Here is a 25,272-nt window from a genome sequence, read left to right as displayed (position 1 = left end):
AGCCCGAAGAGCATTTTGAAATGCACACATCCTTTTGTACAACTACGAGAAGGTTTTAAAAAATTAAAATGAACAAAATGTGAGAGACTCTGGAGGACAGATATTCGGTAGATAACGAATGCGAGCAATCTGTAAGAAAAGATACAGGAGGGAGAAAAGCAAGCAGCAGCCAGGACAGCAGAACCAAGAGCAAGGTTACATTTTCCAAGCCAACAAAAGGTTTAACTGTCCTAATCCTGGAGCTTAAGATCCTTGAAAACAATAACCTTTCTGAAAGCAGATACAAGTAGCCAACAAGAGAACAAACAGCCTCGCCTGTGCTTCTCAAGTTCAGTCAACACTGACTGCAAAAAAGGAGGGAAGCTAAGCCATGAACAGCCCAAATGATTTAAATAAATAAAGCCATGGAAAGAACACAGCCATGGCCTTGGGCTTCCAGTCCCTATCTAGCTTCCTTCACATCCTGTGGCCCATCCATGGTTTAAAGAGGAAGCAATGGTGCCAACCATTACTTAGCAGAGGGGGGAAAAAAAAGAGAGACTTTAATAATTTCCTATACACGCTTTCTTCTCATCTAGAATACTTCCAGGACTTTCTTCTGCATAAACATGTAAATATGGAGAAATCAAATTAATCTACAATCAAGAGTTCTAAGAATATATCAAATCCATTCAAAAGAAAGAAATTTTTGTAACTGCAGGCACAGGCATGGTAACATTTAGGCAGTTATACTGGCTTACTTCACATCTGTCTTATTAAGTTAATGCTCTAAACCCCTTTTCAAGTGCACATAGCTATATATATGTATATGTGCGTGTGTGTGTGTGTGTATATATATATATATATATATATATATATATATATGTAGCTCTAACAGCCCTGGAAAGGTAACACTGTAATAGGGCTTATGTACATGTCAGCTGTTTATTTAAAAAAAAAAAAAAAAACAGTTTCCCGGGCTGAGGCTGTAACTCAGTGGCAGAGCACTTGCCTAGCATGTGTGAGGCACTGGGTTCCATCCTTAGCTCTGCGTAAAAAAATAAACAAATAAAGGCTTGCTGTCCATCTGCAACTATTTAAAAAAATTTTAAAAGTTTCCCAAAAATATTAAAACAATTTACTTACAAATCACAAAGACTTACAAATCACAAAGACAACCCAGTAGAAAAATAAGTAAAAGACATGAATAGGTAAGTGGATAAACTGTGACCTATTCACAAAAGAATGTTAAACAATGAATATGAACCAATCATAGTTACATATATTCCGGTACAGATGAACTTCACAATTGAGAGGGTTCAAGCAACTTGCAGAAGAGCCTGCGACTTACAGTGAGACTGTACATTAAGTATATACAATCTTAAAACATTGCTTAGGGAGCTGTGACAGGGCTGATATTCCACCAGAACAACTCAGCACAACTAGACCTGTTGTTTATGGCCAGTATCTGTCATGAATGGTAGACACCTTGAAAGTGACCCTTACCATTCTCATGCAACAGAACTGTAAAGAAACGCATGTGTATGATAAACACGAAATTTAGGATGGCAGTTACCTCTAGAGAGGAAGAGGTCACATCACATAAGCAATATTTTATTTCTTAACTAGGATGGTAAAGCACTTATGCACTTACTATGTAATTATTTATACCTTTTCATGAGTCTTAAATATTACATAACATATATATACAATTCATGTGTGTGTGCGTGCATGTGTGCGTGTGCATGTGTGCACGTGCATGTGCAAGAACCATGGGCCAAGAATCTGGAGATAGTGGTTTTATTTCTGATTCTGTGAATGTAGCACCTGCCATCTTTGAATCTTGGTTCCTAAACTATGAGATAAAAGTACTCAGGGGTAATTCAGTTCTAACATTCTGAACAAAATTCAACATGATGGATTTCAAACCCTCACACACACACACACACCCGCCCAGGAATGATGTTTAATCCCACCACACTCCTTCGCTGGCCTTTGTGAGCCATATTTCACCAGTGAGAGCAGTCTGCCTAGGCTCAGAAGAACAGAACACTGAGTGCTGAGGAACAAGGGGCAAATTTAATTGACCCGGGGCTGGGAATGTGGCTCAGGTGGTAGAGCGCTCGCCTGGCATGCATGCGGCCCGGGTTCCATCCTCAGCACCACATACCAACAAAGATGTTGTGTCTGCCAATAACTAAAAAATAAATATTAAAAATTCTCTAAAAAAAAAATTTAATTGACCCAAGACAAAATATACTTTTTGTTTAGTTGTACTTATAGATTATTTTATATAATCATGATATTCCTGAGACTAACATTAGTTCTTTGCTGACCAGCATAAGACTCTCTGGAACAAACCCAGAATTATAATTTATATTGGTATTTTAGAAATCATATGATTTATACTCTTTCTGATCAGTCCTCTTCCAAACCATTATTTCTCACACCCTCCCCACACCATACTGGGTACTTAACCACTGAGGTACCCCAAGAGTACTTAACCACTGAGCCACATCCCCAGCCCTTTTTTTTTTCTTTTGTTTTGTTTTGTTTTGTTACATTTTATTTTGAGACAGGGTCTTCCTAAATTATTTAGGGCCTTGCCAAGTTGCTGGCTTTGAACTTTTGACCCTCCTGCCATAGCCTCCCCAGCCCCTGAGATTACAGGCCACTCTTCCCAGGGTTACCTTACCACTCTTCTTAAGGAAAAGTGCTCCTCTACATTTCCTACAACCCAACTTTATTTAATGAATTACTAACTTAGTGCATAAAACAAATAAACTTGCAAATCCTTAGATCAATCAATAAATCAATGTAGACTTCAACATGTACATTACAGATGCTCATACATAAATCTTATTTTAATCAAGTGCTTTGATCAGAAATAAATAAATAAGTGACATCTCTTCTAGCCACAACTGCTAATGATTTTGACACTGGAATTTTAAAGACATAGAGGATTTTTAAAAATTCAAATCTCCCCCCCAAATTAATGTTTTTTCTCATTTTTGAGTTTGCATTTCTCTTTAACTCTTTACCTTCAAAGAACCATCCATTTCTGTGCAACTGCATTAATACATAGAAGTTCTAACTAAATATTTAACACCCAGTCTTTCCCAACCATCAAATCCCAGAATTCTGACTGGTTAGTGGGAAAGCAGACAAAGGTGTGTCGGGGTGGGGGGACGGCAACAACTAGGGAATGAATTGTAACATGATATGGAACCCGTCTTTCTGGGGCTGGGGTATGGCTCAGGGGTAGAGCACTTGCTTGGCATGTGTGAGGTCCTGGGTTCCATCCCCAGGACTCCACCAACACCACCACCAACAAAAACAACAACAACAAAGTGGTCTTTCCTAGCATTGCCAGCCAGCAATGCAACTCTTTCAACAGGTATTCTTTTGTTTAAAACTTGATTCAAACAACTATGTAAATGGAGAGTGTCTCTGAAAAACAGATTTGGTTTCTGAATAACAGAATGTCCAACTGCAAAATCTTTTCAACCCTGCTTCCAGTGGGACTTGCTAGAAGCTCCCAAACTTGTTTCCATTTCAATTATAAACATGGCAGAACTTTCTCACTTGAAGAGAAACAATCAGAATTATTTGTTTCTAAGTCTTCCCTAAAGATACACATTTGCCAAGGTGTGGACACAATTTGAAGATCTGATATGAAGTCATACCAACTCAGGGAAAGAACGGAATGCACTTGTGTGGATACTAAATTATCTTTGATGTTACTTATAGCATGCACAGTGACTCCTTCGAAATTTATCTGGCCTTAATTAAATAAGTAAAAATAAAAATAATTTCTGTCCCATTTCTGGGACAAACCCAGAATTATTTCTTTAGTGTATCTTTGATCTCATTAAACTATTTGGAATTTATGTACTTTCTTGTGAAGATAAAACTTGCAACATTAGAATTCCTTCTGACCTCTTATCTCCAATAACTACAATTAACAAAATTCTTAAGCTTTATTTTCATGAAATTTTAAACTTGAAATTCTAAGTTTGAAGTTTCTAAGGAATATTTTTCCTTCTCTCTAAGCTGTCCCCATGGAAATATCCCTGACCTTCCTTGCCTCCAAAACACACAGAACACACCCTTCAACAGAAACACCATTTAGGGTGCTTTCTCTTAGTTGTTGAACAATTAGAACATGCCTCAAAAAATGTCATGCACTCTGTAGTATTCTCCCAATTAGAACCGAAACCAGAAATACTGAACAGCATTGAGAAGCAGGACCACTAAGACAAAAGGAAATCTGTGTAATTCTCTGAGTGAAGCTCCTTGGATAAGAAGCTAACCAACTAAGAGATACTGAGATTTGCATCTGTTTTTAAAAGTTTCTCAGTATTTGTACATTCCTTCTAACAACCTACAGGAAAGTGAAATATCAGTGATATATCAGTGAAATATCAGTGAAATATCAGTGATACCCCCTATGTTAATAGCTTAAATAAGAACAAGTACATTTTGTTTACAAAGGTGACCAAGATTTTTGGCACTCTATTTGATAATCATGATAAAATAGTAATAAGAATAGTTAATATTTATTTAGTTCTTAACTCATGCCAGACACTTTACACGCACCATAATCTTCTCAGGTCTATAAGACAAATACTATTTATTTCATTTAGGGAAACAGAGAGATTAAGTAACTTGTCTAGATCCCCATAGCAAGTTTACAAGCAAAACTCACTTAAACTACAGTATTTCAGGTTCCAAAGCCCATATCCTTAAATTTACAGTAAGAAACCTCCTAAGTGGGCAACATATATTTAATCTAATCCTTCATTCCAGGACTCTGTAGAGGAATTTACTATAGCATATATTATTTGAGCTTTTACTATATGAAGTAAATGGATTAATATGGTGACGGCACTAAAAAATGGGCCTGTGTTAATTTCTATTCTCAGCTCCTCTCTGCCCTTTCTCCTCAAAAAAAAAAAAAAAGAAAGAAAGAAAGAAAAGAAAATGTTTTTGCCCACTGTTGCAGTTAACTGGCAAACTTGTGTCATAAATTAACTAACAGAACTGGTTTAGCAACAAATGAGAAACTCAAGGTCTCCTAAATTCTAACCTGGGGTATGTCACTGATTTGAAAGGTGATCCAAGAGTATTTAACAGAAGGCTCAATCTGATGTTTGTGGGACTTTCAGAACCACAGTATAAAAAAGGAAACCACATTTATAAAACCCCAATTATAAGTCCTGACATCAAATATCTAGGTGAAAAGGAAAAACTGGAATTCTAGATACATGACTAGTAACTGCGACGGTTCTTTGGAAATAGCAAATGGGAGAGACATACAATTGTCCACAGTGATTATCTCTAGGGAGAAAGGCTCCAAAAATGGAAAGTGAAAATAGTATGGGCAAGGGATTTTGCTGTGTGTGTGTATGTGTGTGGGTGTGTGTGTGTGTGTGTGTGTTGGATTTGTGTAATTACAAAAAAAAAAAAGACTTTAAAAGTCAATTAAAGTCTTGCCAGACTTAGTTTTTATCTGCACCCATGAACTTGACCTCATGATTACACAACTCATCATCTAATAAAAAGGATCACATTAAGGAAAAAGCAACATTCACTCTGCCCCACTTGCTTCTCCAATCCAACTAAAGCAGAGCTCATTAGATAAGTATTTACACACTCTGACCCAAATGTTTCCATTTCATCTGGGGGAGGGGGACTTAAAGGACTTCAACCTTCAGGCAGCTCTAAAAGGAAAGGAGGCCAGGCATGGGTGGCACTCATCTGTGATTCCAGCTAATCAAGAGGCTGAGGCAGGAGGATCACAATTTTAGCCAGCCTCATTAACTTAAGAGGCTCTGTCTCAAAAAGTTAAATAAAAAGGGTTATGGCTCAGTGAGCATTTGCCTAGCATAGGCAAGAGCCTGCATTTGATTGCCAGCACCACAAAAAAATAAATAAATAAGATAAAATAAAGGAAAGGAATATTAGAATTTGAGAAACAAAATGACACTCTTCAGAAAACATAGAGAAATCACCCAGGTAGACAGTGATTCTCTCCTCAGAGCAAAGCATCTGTAATAGGAGCCTGAAGGTGGAAACCGAGGAAAAGTGCCAGAGAGGGCAACCTGCTGTACCTCAGTCTTCACTCACTCCTCCATTCCTCCAAAATGAAGACAAAGCTAAAAATGACAAGTGTTTTGACAGTAAAGTCCAGTTTGAGACAGGCATGGCGGTGCACACCTGCTATCCCAACTACTCAGGAGGCTGAGGCAGGGCTCAGGACAGCCTAGGCTACACAGCAAGACTGGCTCAACAACACACAAACAAAACAGCAAAAAGAAACTGTGATGTTGACATATCAGGACTCTATCTGAGCCTCTATTTCTTCACCTATAAAAACACCATCTGCCGGGGGAAGAGAGGTACCAGGGATTAAACTCAGGGGCACTCAGCCACTGAGCCACATCCCCAGCCCTGTTTTGTATTTTTTTTTTTTTAAGATAGAGTGAGAGAGGAGAGAGAGAGAGAGAGAGAGAATTTTTTAATATTTATTTTTTAGTTTTCGGCGGACACAACATCTTTGTTGGTATGTGGTGCTGAGGATCGAACCCGGGCTGCACGCATGCCAGGCGAGCGCGCTACTGCTTGAGCCACATCCCCAGCCCAGCCCTATTTTGTATTTTACTTAGAAACAGAGTCTCACTGAGTTGCTTAGTGCCTCGCTTTTGCTGAGGCTGGCTTTGAACTTGCAATCCTCCTGCCTCAGCCTCATGGGATACTGGAATTACAGGTGTGCACCCCTGCACCCAGCTGCTTCCCCTTTATAATTTGTGAAGGTACTTAGAATAAAACCTGAGACATAGTATGTACACACAAAAAAATGTCAATTTCCTTCTTTCATAACTGAATTTCCAATTTTTGGCTAGCTATCTCACTAATGTTTGAGCTCAAAAAAACCCATCAGGCCACCCCACTGCCACACCATCCAATTCTTCCCATGTCTTCTCCTAGGTTTTCCTTCCCCCAACTAACGGCACCAACATCCTCTTTGGCACCTCGTTTAGAATCTTTCTTCATCACTCACCTGCATTTTTGAAACATACTTTTGATTGGATTTCCTGTCTCTCCAATATATCTTTTGTTAGGGTTTTTTGTGGTGGGATACAGGGGTACTCGGGTGCTTAACTACCAAGTCACATCCCCAGCCTATATATTTTTTTTTCTTTTTTTTTTTAAATTTAGAAACAGGTTCTCACTGTATTGTTTGGAGCCTCGAGTTAACTTAATGGGGCTGGTTTTAATCTCACAGTCCTCCTGCCTCAGCCTCCCCAAACCGCTGGAATTACAGGCATGTCCCAGGTCTCTAATATATCTTCTAGAACATTTTTGTGAAACAAAGTTCACACCAAGTAGCTGCTTTCATTCCCCCATAGACTATGAGAACATAGTCCAAATACTTGTGCATTCAAAATCCACCAAAATCCATCCACAAATCTTCTCTCCACTCTTCTCTTCCACAACATTCTGCCATGAACCTGTGCTTTTCTTCAGCCTGAAATCTACTGTCCTCCATTCTCCACCCACAAAAACCTTGGATCATTCGAGACCCAGCTACACACACTGAGCTCAAATGTGCTACAAAATTAGTCATAACTTCCCAAAGCTGGCACAGGTCAACACTTGCTTTCTGCACCCACTGTACTTTGCCAGCACCACATTTGGCCCCTTTTCCATTCTAGATCATACTGAAGGACTTGCTAACAAGGCCATCTACCCCATTCCTAGTAATTGGGAACCAAGTCTAATTCATTTCTAATTGCACCCAACACCTGTCACCTAGCCCCTGTACACTGCACCCGTGAACTGAACATGGTAATTTTAATTGCTGTGTGTTCTATAGATACAGTACTGTTCCCTATGCTATCTCAGCAATACTCACAAATTCTTACAAAATGGTATTTTAGCTTCACTTGCACTCAGAGAGGTTATGTAAGTTGTCCCAATTCATACAGTTAGTTTATGGTGAAGCTAGGATCTGAACCAACATCAGGCTGACTTCAGAAACCATCCCATCACTTCACTATACCACAGACATTTCTAAAATTCACTCCTTCCTCTAGCAGTTACGCACATGGGAGTAGTAAGCTGAAAACCTCAGTAAATTACACTTTATCCCATCGGCACACGGAGGCCATTTGGGTTATGCACAGGCAGATTCACAGTGTCCCACATTCATTTATTTTTCTCCTTTCCTACCCTGACTCCCACACAGTCCACTTAACCTGAAAACAAATCAAACAAAAAATGATTGAGAAGGTAGAATACTTTTCCTCAGGAAAAGTATTCAATCCTTCATTCTTCATGGTACATACATTAACTTCATAAAGTTTAACAGGCATGGATAATGCAAAAGAATATGCTGGATCATTTCAGAACATGCTCTCCCTGCTCAAACCTGAAATCAACAGCAGTTGCTAAGAAAACAGACAGCCAACTACAAAACACCGTGATGACTCAGGGAAGGAGGAGCCAGCTCACCCTCCAAGGCTCAGAAACATCACCAACAGAGAGTCTTTGTGACCAAATCATCAAAGTGTATATACAAGCATTCAGGAGTTCCTTCTCATCCAGGTCAGAAGGGAATATAATCAGCTCTGGACTAAACACTTGGAGAGAATTAATTATTACCCAACAGAGTTGAAGCTTCCTACGATGAAAAAAAGTACAGACTCCAAAGGTAACATACTCTCTTTTAAACAAAGACCTATTAACAGAGGAAAAATTCTTACTTAATATCATCAAATGAATGATTATAAAGGATATTTTAACAAGAGCATGCTAGTAACCTATTTTCATGGCTAACACAAAAGTGTAAATAATAAAACACATGTTTAACTTGTTAATAACAGAACTTACAAGTCATTTCTCTTTTTCCTTCTCTCTCTGAATCACCAGCTCAAATTTTTTAAATAAAAGTTCTAGTATACCGTAGTCAACCAAACAATCCCATCATGCATTGGCTACAACTTCCCATAGCATTAATAGCTTAGCATTAATTTGAGTTGTGGGTTTTTTGTTGTTGTTGCTATTGTTTTTATGCTTTTTTGTTTTTAATTAGGAGGGCTGATAGAAGGGTCCTGAACAGCTTTACTTATTTTGTGGAAATTTACGCTTAAAATTTCCTCCTGAGTCGGGCTGGGGTTGTAGCTCAGAGCTGTAGAGCTAGCATGCATGAGGCACCAGGTTTGATTCTCAGCACCACATAAAAAAATAATTAATTAATTAAAGGTATTGTGTCCATCTACAACTAAAATAAATAAATAAACAGATTTCCTCCTGAGCAATTAGCATTTTTAAATTAAAATTAGCTAACTCCTATGGTATGATCCCTTAAGTAATGAATCATACAGAAGCAGCTAAGCATGAAGATATTAGTCCTAAGTGATACAATCAGCTTTTCCTCAGGACACCGCACTGTGCTCCTAAGCCAAAGCATAAGGAGACAGGCGCCATGTTGTGTAAATCAATTCTGCCCTTCCCCTCCAAACATAAGCACCTCACAGCCTGATCTCTGACAAAATACATTATCTCTAACCTTGAAGAAAAGACTGCATGTACTCTTTTCACTAAGACGAGTAGATGTTTCCCCTTTTTTGGCGCTGGGGATGAAACACAGGGGCCTCCACAAATATTAAGTATGTACTTACCACTGAGCTATATCCCCAGCCCAAGGATTTTTTCTTTTTAATTACCATGTATCCTCGTAAAAATAAATAAATAAAATAAAGGTATTGTGTCCAATTACAACTAAAAAATAAATATTAAAAAAGGTGAGGCAGGGCCTAGGGTTGTGGCTCAGCGGTAGAGTGCTCCATGTGATGCCCTGGGTTTGATCCTCAGCACCACATAAAAATAAATAAATAAAATAAAAGTATTGTTTTCAACTACAACGAAACAATAAATATTAAAAAAAAATTACATGCATCCTGACATGCTATATAAGTTTTCTTTCTAAATGAGGCAACATAAATTGCTGAAATGAATCATAAGAATTCTTAATTCACACGTAAAAAATATATTTGTTTAAGTTGTTAATGACTTTCATTTTATTTATTTATATGCAGTGCTGAGAATCAAACCCAGTGTCCCACACATGCTAGGTGAGCGCTCTACTGCTGAGCCACAATCCCAGCCTATGGTACACTTATTTTGAATGGATTTTAGGCTAATAGGAATACATATACACATGTGGCCACATTGGTTGTTTTGTTTTACCCATGTTTGTATAAATAAAATCTAGATAAATCTGACTTATCATTCATGTGGTTCAGTTTCAAATTTATATCAAATACCTTAATATCTCAAATAATTCAAAATCTATTTATAGATGAAATGATATGATGTATGAAAATTGCTTCAAAATAATTCATCAAACAGGGGATAGGAAAGGGCAAAGTTAAAACCAGGTTGGCAGAAGTTGATTTTTTTTTTTTTTTAACTGGGTCTCTCTACTTGCCCAAGCTGGCCTCAAGCTCATGAATCTTCTGCCCCAGCCTCCCCAGCAACTAGGATTACAGTTGTCCACCAACACTCACAGCCCTAGACAAAATTATTGGCACTGACTAAGGGTTACACAGGAGTTCATTTTACTATTATCTCTGCTTTGGGATATATTTGAAATTCTTAATAATAAAAAAATTTTTAATCAATTTATTGGATGGCAATCCCAAAAAAAACAAAGACCAAATGTTCTCTTGGATATGTGGATGCTATTACACAACAAGTGGGGACAAGGGAAGAATAGAAGTTCAATGGATTAGACAAAGGGGAATGAAGGGAAGGGAGAAGGAAGGGAATGGACAAGAAGACAGTAGAATGAATCAAACATAACTTTCCTGTGTTCATATGTGAATACATGACCAGTAAAACTCCACATCATGTACAACCACAAGAATAGGATCCTAATTAGAATAAGTTATACTCCACATATATATAATATGTCAAAATACACTCTACAGTTATGTATATTTAAAAAGAACAAATAAAAAATATTTTTTAAAAATTTACTGCCTGGGGGTACAACTCAGTGGTCAAGCACTTAGCTACCCTAAGAAGGTCCTGGGTTCAATCCTCAGCACTGTCCCAGTGCAAATATAACTTTATCATTTTGAATTTGTTTCATCTACATTACAATATTGTTGGGGGGAGCTTGTCTGTATGTTTGTTTACAGTACTGGGTATTGACCCTAGGGGTGCTCTACATTAAGCTACATCCCCAGACCTATTTTATTTTTTATTTTGAGGCAGGGTCTAGCTAAGATGCCTAGGCTGGTCTTGAACTTGTGATCCTCTTGTCTCAGCTTCTTGAGACCCTGGGATTACAGGTATGCACCACCACACCCACAGCAATTAAAGTTTTATTTCCTATTTTATTAGTACAAGCTAGTGCTCTTCACCAATACCACATTTCTAAACCACATTCACAGATTTGAAGAGCTGGAAAAAAATCTCAGAGATCATCTAATCCTCCACATCTACCTGTAGTTCATAGACGTAGCAGCATCAGAATCACTTTGAAGCCTTGTTAAAGACAAATTGCTGGGCCCCACCATCAAGGTTTTGACTCTATAGGCTGGCTGCTGCTGGTCCCCAAATGACACTTTGAGAACCACTGCTGTTCTGTTTTACTCTGTTCACACCTTCCCTGTAGCAGTCACCAGTTATCTCACCAGGACTCCTTTCTCCTAGTAGATATCTGGCTAAGGGCAAGGGGCACTGATTTTCATCAATGTGACAAGAGTCTAGAAATAATAAATATTTACAAAATAAATTACTTGTTGAATGAATTGAACAGGGATACATTTGCATAGCCAGACAGAAAAGAGCTACTCCCAGAGGACAAACTGCAAACACTGGCAGTCCCTAAAGGAAGACAAAAAGTCAGCCAGAACTAGAGCAGCAAGCAGATGCAAACTGTAGAGGGACCCCACTCCTGCATCTCAGATTGCAGTTTTCAATCAATACGGACATGAATAAGTACAAGCTTGAGACTCATTTTTATCAGATGTGTTTTCCTGACCCAAAGTGCTGGAAGAAAGTGCTTTTCAACACACACCATCAAGAGAGAGAAATGCATTCAAACTCAGCTTTCAAATTTCTCAGGGTCTGGAAAATGTCAACATGGATGAATTACTTCTCCCCATCCACCTCCCTCTTTCTCATGCTACTCAGAAAAAAGAAAGCAAGCCAGGGCACCCATGGGCTGGCGAGTACTCCAACTCCAGGTGTTCTGCTTTTCTAATATCTGCAGTACACTAAAACACCTTCCTAATGCAGCAATCACCTGCCCTAAAACAATTCTGTGGATTTAGTTTGATAAGATGAACTATGTTCTGATTTCTGAATATCAGTTCTTTAAGAGTTTAACTTTACAAACTAGTAAATCCATGAGAATCCAATAACCTAAACCCTATTTACTTTTTCATTTGTAGGTAAATTGTGGTGTGTTTAAATAATTACTGAAATAATAGAAACAAAGAACAATAGCTAATAAGCATGTGTGTGTGTGTGTGTGTGTGTGTGTGTGTGTGTGTGTGTAAAACAGAATTACTAAAAATATTTAATTAGTTATGGGTTGGGAGCATAACTCGGTGGTAGAGTTCTTGCCTGGTATATATGTGGCCCTGAGTTCAATCCCAGCACCACAGGAGGAGAAAATTTTCATTTAATTCCAATGAAGATAGAAAATGAGGAAAAGGATACAAAAAGCAGATGAGAAAAACAGAAAACAACCTTATTAACTTAAATGATATAATATTATTAACCACTAGAAATGTCTAAATAGCCCAAATATCTAAAGATTGGCCTGGCACAGTGGTACATGCCTGTAATCCCAGCAACTCAGAAAGCTGAGGCAGGAGGATCACAGGTTTGAGGCCAGCCTGGGCAACTCAGCAAGACCCTGTCTCAAAATATAAAGTACATAAAAAGGGCTAGGGATGTAGCTCAGTAGTCGAGCCATTATCTAGCACATGCAAGTCCTGGGTTCAATTCCTAGTATCACCATTAAAAAAAGAAAGAAAGAAAAAAAGCAGAGTGAAAAATTGATAAACCTCAAGCCTAGAGATTCTCAACTTCAGCACTTCTGACATTTTGGTTGAATGACTGATTTCTCCTTTGAGGTGATCCCTCCAGTGGCAGGATATTCAGCAGCATCCTTGACCTCCACCCACTAGTAGATGCCAAGAGCAAATGCCCCTTGCCTCAGCCTAGACATTCTCTCCAAACATCATCTCCAGAAACTGCCAAATATTCCCGGCAGGGTGAGGCAAACTCCATCCATACTTTGCACCATAAACAAAAATTAATGCAAGGCCAATGTACCTAAAAGTAAAACTAAAAATTGTAAGGTCTTTTAGGGAGAAGATGAAGGAGAAGGGGAAGGGGAAGGAGGAGGAGCAGAAGGAGAAGGAGGTGGTGGAGGAAGAAGAGGAAGAGGAAGAAGAGGAAGAAGAAGAAGGAGAAATAGGACCTTGTGACTTGAGTTAAAGACTTCTTAGATATAACACCAAAGTACAGTCCATAAAGAATAAACTGATAACTTGGATTTCATCAAAATCATGAACAGTAACTTCAAAGGATACTTAAGAGAATGAAAGACATTGTTATGGTTTGAATATCTCCTCCAAAACTGCTAAAATGTAATTGTCATTGTAACTGTATTAGAGGTGATGAATTGATGTTATCATAGTAGGAATGGATCTCACCCTCTTTTCTCTCCTACTGCAGGATGGTTCAACAAGAAGGTCCCCAATAGGTGCCAGCCCCTGCAAGCCTTTAGAATTGGCTTAGCTAATAAATTTTTGTCCATTATAAATTTCCCAGTCTGCAGTATTCTGTTATACTGGCACAAAACTGAGACAAGACCAAAAGCTAATATTTGCAAATGATGGATCTGATAAAGGACTTGTATTCAGAATATGCAAAGAATCTTCAAAACAAGACAAGAAAAAAAATGGCACAAAATGTGCACACTTCAACAAAAGAGATATATAGGTGGCAAATAAGTATATAAAAGATACTCAAATCATTAATCATCAAAAAATGCAAATTAAAACCACAAGGAGATCCCACTATTAGTCTGCCCATGAGAAACCTGATCATACCAACTGTTGGCAAAGATTTGGAACAACTGAAACTCTCAAACACTACTTTGGGAATATAAAATGACATAATTGAGATTGGAAAAGTATGATTGTTTCTTTAAGTTAAATAACCACTTGTCACATTATCCAGTCATTTTACCTTACACATTGACCCCAGGGGAAATAAAAGCAGATGTCCAAAGACTGTATACAATGTTCATAGCATTTTTACTTTTAATAGCCAAAGACAGGAAGTAACCCAAATGTCTGTCAAAAGGTATACAGATACATGCGCTGAGGTTTATCAATAAAATGGAGTATTTCTAAGCAATAAAAAATATTGGGTTGGGGCTGTGGCTCAGAGGTAGAGCGCTCACCTACCATGTGTGGGGCACTGGGTTCGATCCCTAGCACCATACAGATAAAATTAAGATATTGTGTCCACCTATAACTAAAAAATAAATATTTAAAAAATATATATTGATACACACAATACCATGGCTAAGTCTCAAAATTAATTATCCTAAGTGAAAGAAGTCAGGCCAAGAAGAGAACGTACTGTACATTTCTATTCACGTAAACTTTTTTAATTTTATTTTTGTACACAAATGGAGCACAACTTTTTATTTATCTGGTTGTATATGATGTGGAGTCACACCATTCGTGCAATCATACCCATACATAGGAGTAATAATGTCAGTCTCGTTCCACCATCTTCCCTACCTCATGTAAATTTTTAAATGCCAACATACCCAGAGAGTCAGAATACTATCACTGGTTGTATGGGAAAGGGGAGATCTAGGGTGAGGCAAGAGTTTGAGGAAGAGATGGCTTCACAGGTCTATGTGTACGTCAAAACCTGATCAATCCCAGCATGGTGGCACGTGCCTGTGGTTCTACTACTCAGGAGGCTGAGGCGGAAGGATACCTTGGGTGCAGAAGTTCAAGATGTACCTTGGCAACATAGTGAGACCCCGTCTCAAAAAATAAAACCAAATAAAAATATTTAATATTAAAATTTAAATATGGGCATTTATTATGTGCCAATTATATTCAATAAAGCTGTTTAAAAATTTATCATGTAAAACTGAAAATTTAAGATAACAATCAAAAAAGAATATAGAGCAGCACCCTCCCCCACAAAAAAAAAACAAAAGCCCTCAAAATTTCATGAGCAATTACAGGCTCACACATAAATGATTTTATACTATTCCAGACATAATCATTTACTTGGTGACAATAGGAAAAGGGGCATTCGACACCAGTCAAAGTAAGTCTTGCTTGCTATTTTTAAGCCTTGGAGTAGAAGCTATTGCCTTTAATGTTAACAGTATTTCTCAATTTAACTGAACCTAAACTGAAAAATTTCATAATAATAAAAAAGGGAAAAATTCTTTCATTTTTTCCAATTTGGCCTTCCCACACCAAGGCAGAACTAGGTGCTTCCCTCCTCTCACAGCCCCCAGGGGTTCATCTTTTCTGCCACTGCCACCTGTACATTGCAATGACTTGTCTTCCGATCTTGGCATAGTAGGGACACATCGGTGCTCTGGAGTCAAAGCCTGGCTTCCTATCCTTGGCTCTGCCATTTGCTGTTATCTCAGAAAGATATTTTATCTACCCAATAACCAGTTTTTTTTTAACTATAAAAATGGGGCTAATAGTGACTATATGAGGATTCCATGTGACTCTCAAAGGCCCTGCATGATCTGACACCTAATCAGCACTCCGCCACTTGGTTCCACCCTCCCTTCCTTGAGTTGACTGTGCTCAGCTACAACGACCTTCTCACTTCCAATAAATCCACACACAGCTGAGCTCTCCTGCCTCAAGGCCTTAACTCATGACGTCTCTGCCTGATCTCCCTTCACGAAGCCTGTCTCTTCTCCACAACCTCTTACCCCACAGCAGCAGGGCTCATCTCCGAGGCTCAGCTTCAATGTCACTTCCAGAGAGGCCTTCTCACTAGTAACCCAGGAGCCTCAGGTTACTCTATGTCTCAGCACTGGGTTGTCCCTTTGCATTCAACAATGGCCGTGCAACAGATGGTTCTCGAGGACTACTACATGCCAGGCATTGTTCCAAGACCTAAAGACCCAGCAGTCATAAAAGGCCTCCAATAGAGTTCTGATGGAGTGCTCGACCCAGTGGAGGAAGACAGACAAAAAGCAAGAAACATCATATTTTAGACAGCCACAAGTGCTATGGAGACAAAAGAACAAACCATGAGAGTAGGAACGCGAGGATGGTTGTGAATTTAAATTTGGAGATTAGTGAAGGTTCTCTGAGACTATACCATGGGACCAAGAAGTGAAGCAGGTCAGGGAGAGGACCATCACAGATACGGGTGCTGGGGGACAGCGGGTATCCAGGCAGAGCATAGTAAGTCCCCAAAGCCTAAAAAGAAGCAAGAGAGCGTGTTTGGCTGTACACACATGAGTAAGGAAGAGAGGAACGGGAAAGGTCAAGAAGGTAATGAGATTAAGGAGCGGAGAACCGAACAGGCAGCACTGGGGGCCACTCACTCAAAGGGAGATGGGATGCCACTAGAGAGTTTTGAAGAGTGGGATGATTTATGTTCTCAGACCTGTGATTAGTTAAGTAATGCATTTTATTTTCTGCTTATCTTCCGCACTAGATAAGGGAAGGAACCATAGCTGCCTAGTGTACCATCGTAACCCCAGCCCCGAGCACTGGAGGTACACAATAAAACTTCCAGACGAATGAGGTGATCTGTATCAAGTATTTACTGGTACAAAATGAACATTCTATAAGTGGGTACTAGTATTTTCCAGATCTCCAGGATCTAGCACAGTGACTGTATATGACAGAATATTATTTGAATAAATAAATGAATGAATAATTCTGTGACATTATTGAAAATTTACACTTGAAACACGATGAATGAAATTTTTTAAAACTGTAAAAAATTAAATAAAACATGATGAGTAATGACAAGTAAATTACTTTTCATCCTTGCCTTATTAAAGGGACTGATTCAGTCTTTCTTTCTTTTTTTTTTTTTTTTTTTTTGAATACTAGGGATTGAACTCAGGGACATTTGATCACTGAGCCACATCCCCAGCCCTATTTTGTAATTTACTTAGAGATAGGGGTCTCACTGAGTTACTTAGTGCATTGCTTTTGCTGAGCCTGGCTTTGAACTTGTGATCCTCCTGCCTCAGTCTCCCAGGCTACTGGGATTACAAGCATGCACCACCGCACCCAGCCTTGTTTCAGTTTTTAAATTTCCAATTAAACTCTCACCTTATGCTACTAAGGACATTACTTAATAACTGCATTGTAACTCAGTTCTTTAAAACACTACAGCCAGGGCTGGGGATATAGCTCAGTTAGTATGTTAGTATATAGCTTCTTGTGTATGTACAAGGAAGGCCCTGGGTTCAATCCCCAGCACCATTACAAAAAACAAAACACTGCAGCCAGTGCCCTGATGCACACCTGTGATTCCAGAGACTGGGGAGACTGAGGCAGAATGAATTTCAAGACACCTAAGCAACTTAGGGAGACCCTGTCTCAAAATAAAAAAGACTGGGGAGTGGTCCTGGTTTAATCCCCAAGACCAAAAAACAAAAAACTGCAATATCCTTTTTCCTCATTTGATACTGGGACTGTACCCAGGACGTTTTTCCACTGAGCTGTATTCCCAACCCTTTTAACTTTTTATTTTGAGACAAGATCTGGTTAAGTTGCTGAAGGCCTCACCAAATTACTGAGGCTGGCCTCAAACTTGCAATCTTCCTGCCTCGGCCTCCTGTGTTCCAGTCGCTGGAATAACAGGCATGCACCCTGGCAGTTGGTTTAAAACTATCTTAAATGTACAAAGCTGGCTGATCCAAATTGGTTTGATTTTGAATCTTGCAACCAAATAAAGACTCATAACTCAAACATGTGGACAAAGACATAAACATTTCCACTTTTTTACTCATTTTGACATCTCCAGACTCTTCATCATGAAAACTTCATGTGAATTACACCTGTTCCCACGGCCAGGAGGGTAGAGAACAGAGGGGACAGGCGGGTGGAGCTGAGGCCATATAGTAATTATCTCAAGAAAAACCCTGGGGAGCCTGAATAGTTTTCCAGAAAGAAAACTGGAGAAGCAGTCATGCATTGAAATATGGAAACGCACCAACTATTCCATCCCATAAAAACCTTTACGGCGTTTATGGTATCTCGGTGGCAAGTACCTGAGTGGTGAGAAGCCCAGGTATGTTTCACTGCATTACCCACCTCTGAAAAGAATAGAATTCGTCCCAGTATAACTACACACGGTATCTGCGACGAGGCCTTGGGATCTATGGAAACTTGTGGAAAGACAGATAAAAGTTGCTTGAAATCAAACAAACTTAAAAAAAAAAAAGAGCTTCGCAAAAGTGTTCCGCGGCTAGACCGAACCCTCACGGTCTGGCTCCGACTTGCTGGTGCTTGTACACAATCGCGCCTGCTGGCATCCAGCTCAGACGCTCCCTTCCACTAGGGGAGGGGAAAATAATAACTTTCGGAAATAACAGGCGTCCACAAAAGCAAATGTTACGCAGGACTTATCGACTTCACCTAATAAAGCGGCTAATGTTGTTGGGAGCAGCACTGATTCCAAACGCAGCTCCCCCCCCCTCCCCGCCCCGCGCCCCCTTTGAACAGAAGGAAAATAACCTAAAGAGAAGGTGCTACCGTCAGACCCTAAAGGCAATTTCAGACAACAAAGACCCCAAGCAATCAAAATGGAATTATAATCCCAGCCGTCCGAGTGCCCCCCCATCCAGCCTAGCCGCGGCGCTCGGCCGCCCCGCCCGCCGCTGTTCCTCGAGCGCCGGGGCCGGCGGGTCCCCTCCAGCCCCCAGGCGTCCGGGCCCGCAGGTTCTCGGTCCCGGGGGCGAGCCTCGTACCGCCCACGATTTTGCAATCTCTGCGCCGCAGCTCTGCCGTTCTATCTCACGCGGTGTTCAAAATCTTTCCCGCCCAGGCGTGACGCGAGGAATGAAAACAATTAGCCCACCCCGAGCTCTGGGGCCTGCGCCCAGGCGGGGGCAGCCGGAGGACCCGGCCGACGTCCCGCGCCGCCCCTTCCCGAGCTCGGCGGACCGGCGGGCTGGGGCCCGGAGGTGACACAAAGAAGCCGGAGAGACAAACGCCACCCGATGGTGCTCGCTCCAATCCCCGGAGCGCCCCGCCCGCTGACAAGTTTGCAGCGCCCTGCACGCATCCCGCTCTCCCCACCCGTGCAAAGTTTCCCGTGGCCGGGCTCGGACCCCGGCCTCCGGTCTGTTGGCGTCTCCCGTAGCCCCCGCCCCCGGTGGGGGGACCTTTCCCTCCTTCACCAGAGCACCTTCCCCTCCCTCCCGCTCTCTCCGGGGTGCACCAGGGTGCTGGGGCCCCCACCGCCGCGCTCACCCGCCGTCCGGCCGGCCGAGAGGCGAGGGCACGGGCCGGGGCCGCCCCAGATCGGCGCTCCGTTTGCCCCTCTCCCTAGATCGCACCTTTCGCTGGTTTTCGGTCTCGTTTTTTTTCGGTCCAGCCGAAGGCTCTGGTCGCAGCACAGCGCGCTCCGCTCCTCGGCGCTCGGAAGCTACAAACCACGCCCCGCGCCTTCCCCGCCCGCCGCCCGCCGAGTCCCGCGCTCGCCGCTCCGCGGCCACTGTGGAGCGCGCCCGCCTGCGCCGGAGGCGGAGCAGCTGGCCTCCCCCGGGGGCCCCGCCACAGCCCGGCCACCCAACTTTCTTTGGGTGGTTTGGAACCTCAGAGGTGGTGCGAGGGAGATGCTAACTCCGAAGGCAGGTTAACGCCCCTTTTCGTACCCGCGGCTGGGGGAAAGGGGTTACAAACTCTCTCAAAACGTTTTTCTGGCTACTTCAGCTTCTCCAACACTCGTGAGCTCCTGGGTCTTGGAAGTAGGGGTAAGAGAACAGATCTGCGGTTAGCCACCAGATTTGATCAAGTCTTTTAACCCTTGTGGTCCCTTTGCATAACGAGAAATTTTGATTCAATGGCTTTAAGGATCTGGATCACTGTTTCTTTCAGGGTCTTACAGAGATACAGACCTCAGGGTCACCTGAAGCAATGGGGTGGCGCTTGTTAACAATGCAGATTACTGTCTCTGGCTCCTCCCAGAAGCGAGGAAATGCGGAAAGCTGCATGAATGTAACAGCTCCGCGTAGTTCATCCAGGTCTGAAAACTCAATGGGAACGGGACCCTTGGGAATCCGTCCTGCAGGTGCCAGTCTGATTTTTCCAGCAAATTACTCAATCCCAACTGGGAGCAGTGGCGCACGCCTGTAATCCCTGCGGCTCAAGAAGCTGAGACAGATCACGAGTTCAAAGCCAGCTTCAGCAAAGCGAGGCGCTAAGCAACTCAGTGAGACCCTGTCTCTAAATAAAATACAAAATAGGGTTGGGGATGTGGCTCAGTGGTTGAGTGCCCCGGAGTTCAATCCCCAGTACTCCTCCCTCAAAAAATTACTCCATCCCTCTGGACTCAGGATGATGTCACGACTCCCAGTCACCTCTTGCCAGTTACTATTACACTATTATTATGGCACTTGAAGTCCTACATAAGAGGTATCACCTCACTATTATTACATGAAGAAGCAGTGACTTTAAAATATTTTTCTATTGAGTTTCTATCACGTTTAGAAATCCAAGTTCATACGTGTTGTGTGACTGCAGAATCTTGCCTGGATTACTTAGTTAAATGTGCTTACAGCCTAAAATGGTAAATAACAGCGATTAGAAGTTTGACAGTGTGTACAGTAAACATCTATTAATGGAAAAAATAGTTGTAAATCACACATTTTGGAACATTTATCTCAAAAACTTTTATCTCTGTAAGTTATCATAATTATTCAGGAAATACACATTTCCTAAACATGTAAATACATATTTTATTGTATATTTCCTCACAAGGCAACATTATCGCTCAGATGGTATCATTTCTTGGACTATATAGGTTTGCATTATTGGTTATTAATGGCTTGAGTCACAACAAAGAGCCATAAAACAAGAAGATACTTTGATCTTGGAGTATCTTCATAGAACTATTTTACCTGACAGGATACATACAAATCAGAGAATTGGTTTCAGGGTGTTGGGTTCAAGGACTTGTAGATCCATTTACAAAGCATTGTCTCTTCTCCTTCTCTGCTCTGTTCGTTTCCACTCTATGTCTGTTGCTTTCTTCACTTCATATGCTACAAAATCATCCTGACAACAGTTCTCTGGAGAAAATGTAGAAATTATTCCCTTCTAGGCATCTATGTCATAAGCCCTCAAAGTGAAAGAATTGTTGTTCTGTATTGTATCTAGTGCACTTGAAAGAGTCCAGAATAGAGTGTCTCAGAATGTTTTTAAATGTCTCCAATTAGTGCCTTCTAATTCCCTATGTTTTTCCTAGGCATGCCACTTTGGATATTAATACCTACTTTTAACTCAACAAATAAGACTAATGACAAGAGCATTGAAACAAATTCTCCACACTTTGAAGTGAAAATAAAATATGTAATGATAAGCCAAACACAGACACACCTAGTTCTTGTAATGCACAACACTGGGGCACATAAACAGATGGCTCATATCCTTATATCTCTGGGGAAAAATAAGGGTTACCATGAACCTGGTCATCTTTACATGAATCAAAAACAGACACAGTAAAGGTAACATGGGCTGGGCGTGGTGGTGCATGCCTGTAATCTCAGTAACTCAGGAGGCTGGGACAGGAGAGTTGCAAGATTGAGGCCAACCTTGGCAATTTAGCAAGACCCTGACTCAAAATAAAAATGAAAAGGGCTGTGGCTTAATGGCAGAGTACTCCTGGATTCAATACTCTGTTCCACAAAAAAAAAAAATTATACACACACATAAATAACATAATTTGATATCATATTATGTCTCTTAGCTTTTATTTACCTCAAGCCTTTGTATTTATAGCAAATGATCCAGTTTGGATATTAATACCTATTTTTAACACAATAAATAAGACTAACAACAAGAGCACTAAGGACAACAGCCCACCTGAGAGACTTTGCTGGCTGTGATTATGGCAAGCATAAGTTTTGCAAGTTGATCAAACTGAAAGGGCACCTGTGATTTGGTATGCAGACATGTTGTGGCACATTGGTGAGAACTACAGAAGCATTCATTCCGTTTACACTTGCACTTAGTACTGAGCAGCAGATGAGCCAAAAGTCACTAGAAAGACCATTTATGTGAAGAACTCAAGTGAGTTAGGCAACACTTCATGCCATTAAAAGGAACTAAATTTACCACTCATGGGGGGGTGAGGGGTCAGTGGGAATGGGGGGCACCAGGGATTAAATACAGGAACGCCTTACCACTGAGTTATCCCACCCCCCTGTTGGGTTTTTTGTTTGTTTGTTTGTTTGTTTTGATTTTTGGGGGGAGGAGGGGTATTTTTTGTGAGTTTTTGTTTTGTTTTTTGAGACAATGTCTCACTAAGGTCTCACTTGGGTGCCATGTTAAGGATTGTGGGTCCAAGTCTGGTTTGGCAAGGAGTACAAAATGGTTTGTGACTGATTCTCTGGCATGAACTGTTCCCTCTATCAAAGGGAGTGGTGTTAGCATGTATTTATCAACCCTGATGAGGATAAGAGATAATATGTTAAATGACTGACTAGAAGGATCAGTGATTTAAAATCAACCCAAAGTAATCTAATACCTGCATTTAAAGGCAGGTATACCATTCATTAGTCTTAGGATGAAACATTTTATTATTTGCCCCTATTTTAATAACAGTGTTACTACTAGAGACAAGAGTTAGAGCTGAACATTCCTTTCCCCCATGCAATTTCTGCCATCTCAAGAAAGAATCATTTTTTAATTTTATTGATGTATTTTGGATGGTAGGGACTGAACTTAAGGGTGCTTTTCCAAGGAGCTACATCCCCAGTCTTTTTTAGAAAAAAAAAATATGTATTTTTACCTCTAAGACAGGGTCTCTTTAAGTTGCTGAAACTGGCCTCTACTTGCCATCCTCCTGAGTCAGCCTCCCAAGTCACTGGGATTACAGTCATGTGCCACCGTATCCTGTTCAAGAAATAATCTTTTGCTACAATACTTTTACCACTTTGGGAACACTTGTATAAGCCTGGGTTGAAAATATCTGGCCAAGAAAACAGCCATGTTCTTTGTTCAAAAGTCCACCACATCTGTAAAGGCCTGAAATTCTTATCTCACTCTGGTCTTGTTTCCTGTCAACCTTGAAACTAACGGAAAGAATATGAGTGACTGCTCCCTTGACCAGCGTGATCTTTCTATCGTCCTGATAAAAGTAGAAAGTTATGTACAACAAAGTGCAAAATATGCACTGGCAACTGGGTCCAACATTTTGGAAGGTTGGGGAAATTTTTAAAAGAATACAACATGGTTCAATGGAGCAATATAGGTAAAGCCCCGAGCATGGAACCTGGAAAGCACTGAGCACTCAATAAATAGTAACTGCTGTTACTGCAATTATTTTAGTGATACAGTGATGCTTACAAAGCTACTATTTCAAAACCACTTTTATTGGATTAGTAAGCTGAAGTATTAGATTTAAAAACATTCTACAAGTAACCTTAGTCTTACAAAGAAAACTGAGACTTCAGGGTAAAATATTTGCCTAATGGCATGAAACTAGCTATGGCAGTCCTTGAATCTTCATGTAGGCATTTTTAGCAGAAAATAAATGCATCATTTAAAGAGATCCTGTTGTATAACTTCTTCTTTTTTGCTCAAGTGCAAAAAGACAGAGTAGTCATACTGCTAAACTCACAATAAAAAACAATAATAATAAAAATAGCTAGGTATCGTGGTATGCACTTATAATCCCAGCAACTAGGGAGGCTGAAGTAGGAGGATCACAAGTTCAGGCCCGCCTTAGCAACTTAGTGAAACCCTATCTCAAAATAAAAAATAAAAAGAATTCAGGGGCTAGGGTTGTGGATCAATGGTAGAGTACTCACTTAGCACATGTGAAGCACTGGATTCTATCCTTAGCACCACAAAACAATAAATAAGTAAAATAAAGGTATTGTGCCCATCTGCAACTAAAAAAACAAAAATAAAAATATAAAACCTAAAGGACTGGGGATATAGCTCAGTGGTAAGGCATCCATGAGCTAAATCCCTAGAACATGGAGGGAAAAAAGCACTCAGTAGTAGAATAAAGCAAATAGCATTTTTTTAGAGAGAGAGAGAGAATTTCAATATTTATTTTTCAGTTTTTGGCGGACACAACATCTTTGTTTGTATGTGGTGCTGAGGATCCAACCCGAGCCACACGCATGCCAGGTGAGTGCGCTACCACTTGAGTCATATCCCCAGCCCCAAATGGCATTTTAATTAAACAATTATTAGCAATAAATAGAGCCAGGTGCAGGGGTGCACACTCATAATCCCAGCTACCCAGGACCTGAGAATAGAAGATTAAAAATTTTAGCCCAGCCTGGAAAAACTTAGTTGGACCCTGTCTCTAAATAAATAAATAATGTAACAAACTAGAAATTAATAACAAAATAAGAAAATAAACAGTCCTTTCCATTAGAAAATTTAAAGTGCCCTATTATTTTTTTAAAAAAACTGATAAATTAAAGGGAAAATACAAACCAAACTCAAAAAACTTCTTTAAAATTGTGACAATGGAAACAATCCATATCAATCTATAAAAACTAATATAGCTCAGTGGTAGAGCACTTCCATAGCATGTATGAGGCCCTGTGTTCCATCCCCAGTACTGCAAAAGAAAGAAAAAGAACTAAAGAAAGTTACATGTTTGGGGTGATAAAGTTGCTAATTTTATTATTGAATGTTATAGATATGTCGAAATAGCACATATATGCCACAAATAAGTAAAATTAGTTATTATGTGTCAATTAAAATGTTTTTAAATGAAAGAATGGCCAAAAATGCTTTAGATTTCTAATTCAAAAGCCTAAACCACTAGACAAGGTGGTGCACGCCTGTAATCTCAGCAACTCAGAAGGCTGAGGCAGGAAGATCTTGAGTTTGAAGCTAGCCTCAGCAAAAGCGAGGCACTAAGCAACTCAGTGAGACTCTGTCTCTAAATCTATAAACTATCTTGCTTATGAATACAGATGTAAAAAAATTATAAGTCAAACATTAACAGGAGAATTTGAAAACACATTTTAAAACATAC

General features: G+C 40.3%; 1 protein-coding gene and 1 long non-coding RNA gene across 9 annotated transcripts in view; one reads left to right on the top strand and one right to left on the bottom strand.

Moving 5' to 3' along the window:
• Positions 1-19,751, bottom strand: part of Syne2 (spectrin repeat containing nuclear envelope protein 2) — a 321,684-nt gene extending 301,933 nt beyond the window's left edge. For 6 of the 8 annotated variants that reach the window (XM_078050030.1, XM_078050033.1, XM_078050037.1 and 3 more), the window contains exon 1: positions 19,604-19,749. The gene's annotated coding sequence lies outside the window, so the exon portion shown is untranslated. Of the gene's footprint in view, positions 1-19,517 lie in introns of all 8 variants that reach the window. The other 2 variants (XM_078050038.1, XM_078050031.1) reach the window with 2 other exon arrangements.
• Positions 8,529-13,834, top strand: LOC144377812 (uncharacterized). Its single transcript, XR_013438981.1, has 2 exons — positions 8,529-8,695; positions 13,747-13,834. It is a non-coding gene; the product is annotated as an uncharacterized LOC144377812 (long non-coding RNA).
• Positions 19,752-25,272: the final 5,521 nt, after the last annotated feature.

This window comes from Ictidomys tridecemlineatus, chromosome 5 (assembly GCF_052094955.1).
Source record: "Ictidomys tridecemlineatus isolate mIctTri1 chromosome 5, mIctTri1.hap1, whole genome shotgun sequence".
Taxonomy (NCBI): Eukaryota; Metazoa; Chordata; class Mammalia; order Rodentia; family Sciuridae; genus Ictidomys; species Ictidomys tridecemlineatus.
This window is presented reverse-complemented; position numbering and strand designations above follow the sequence as displayed.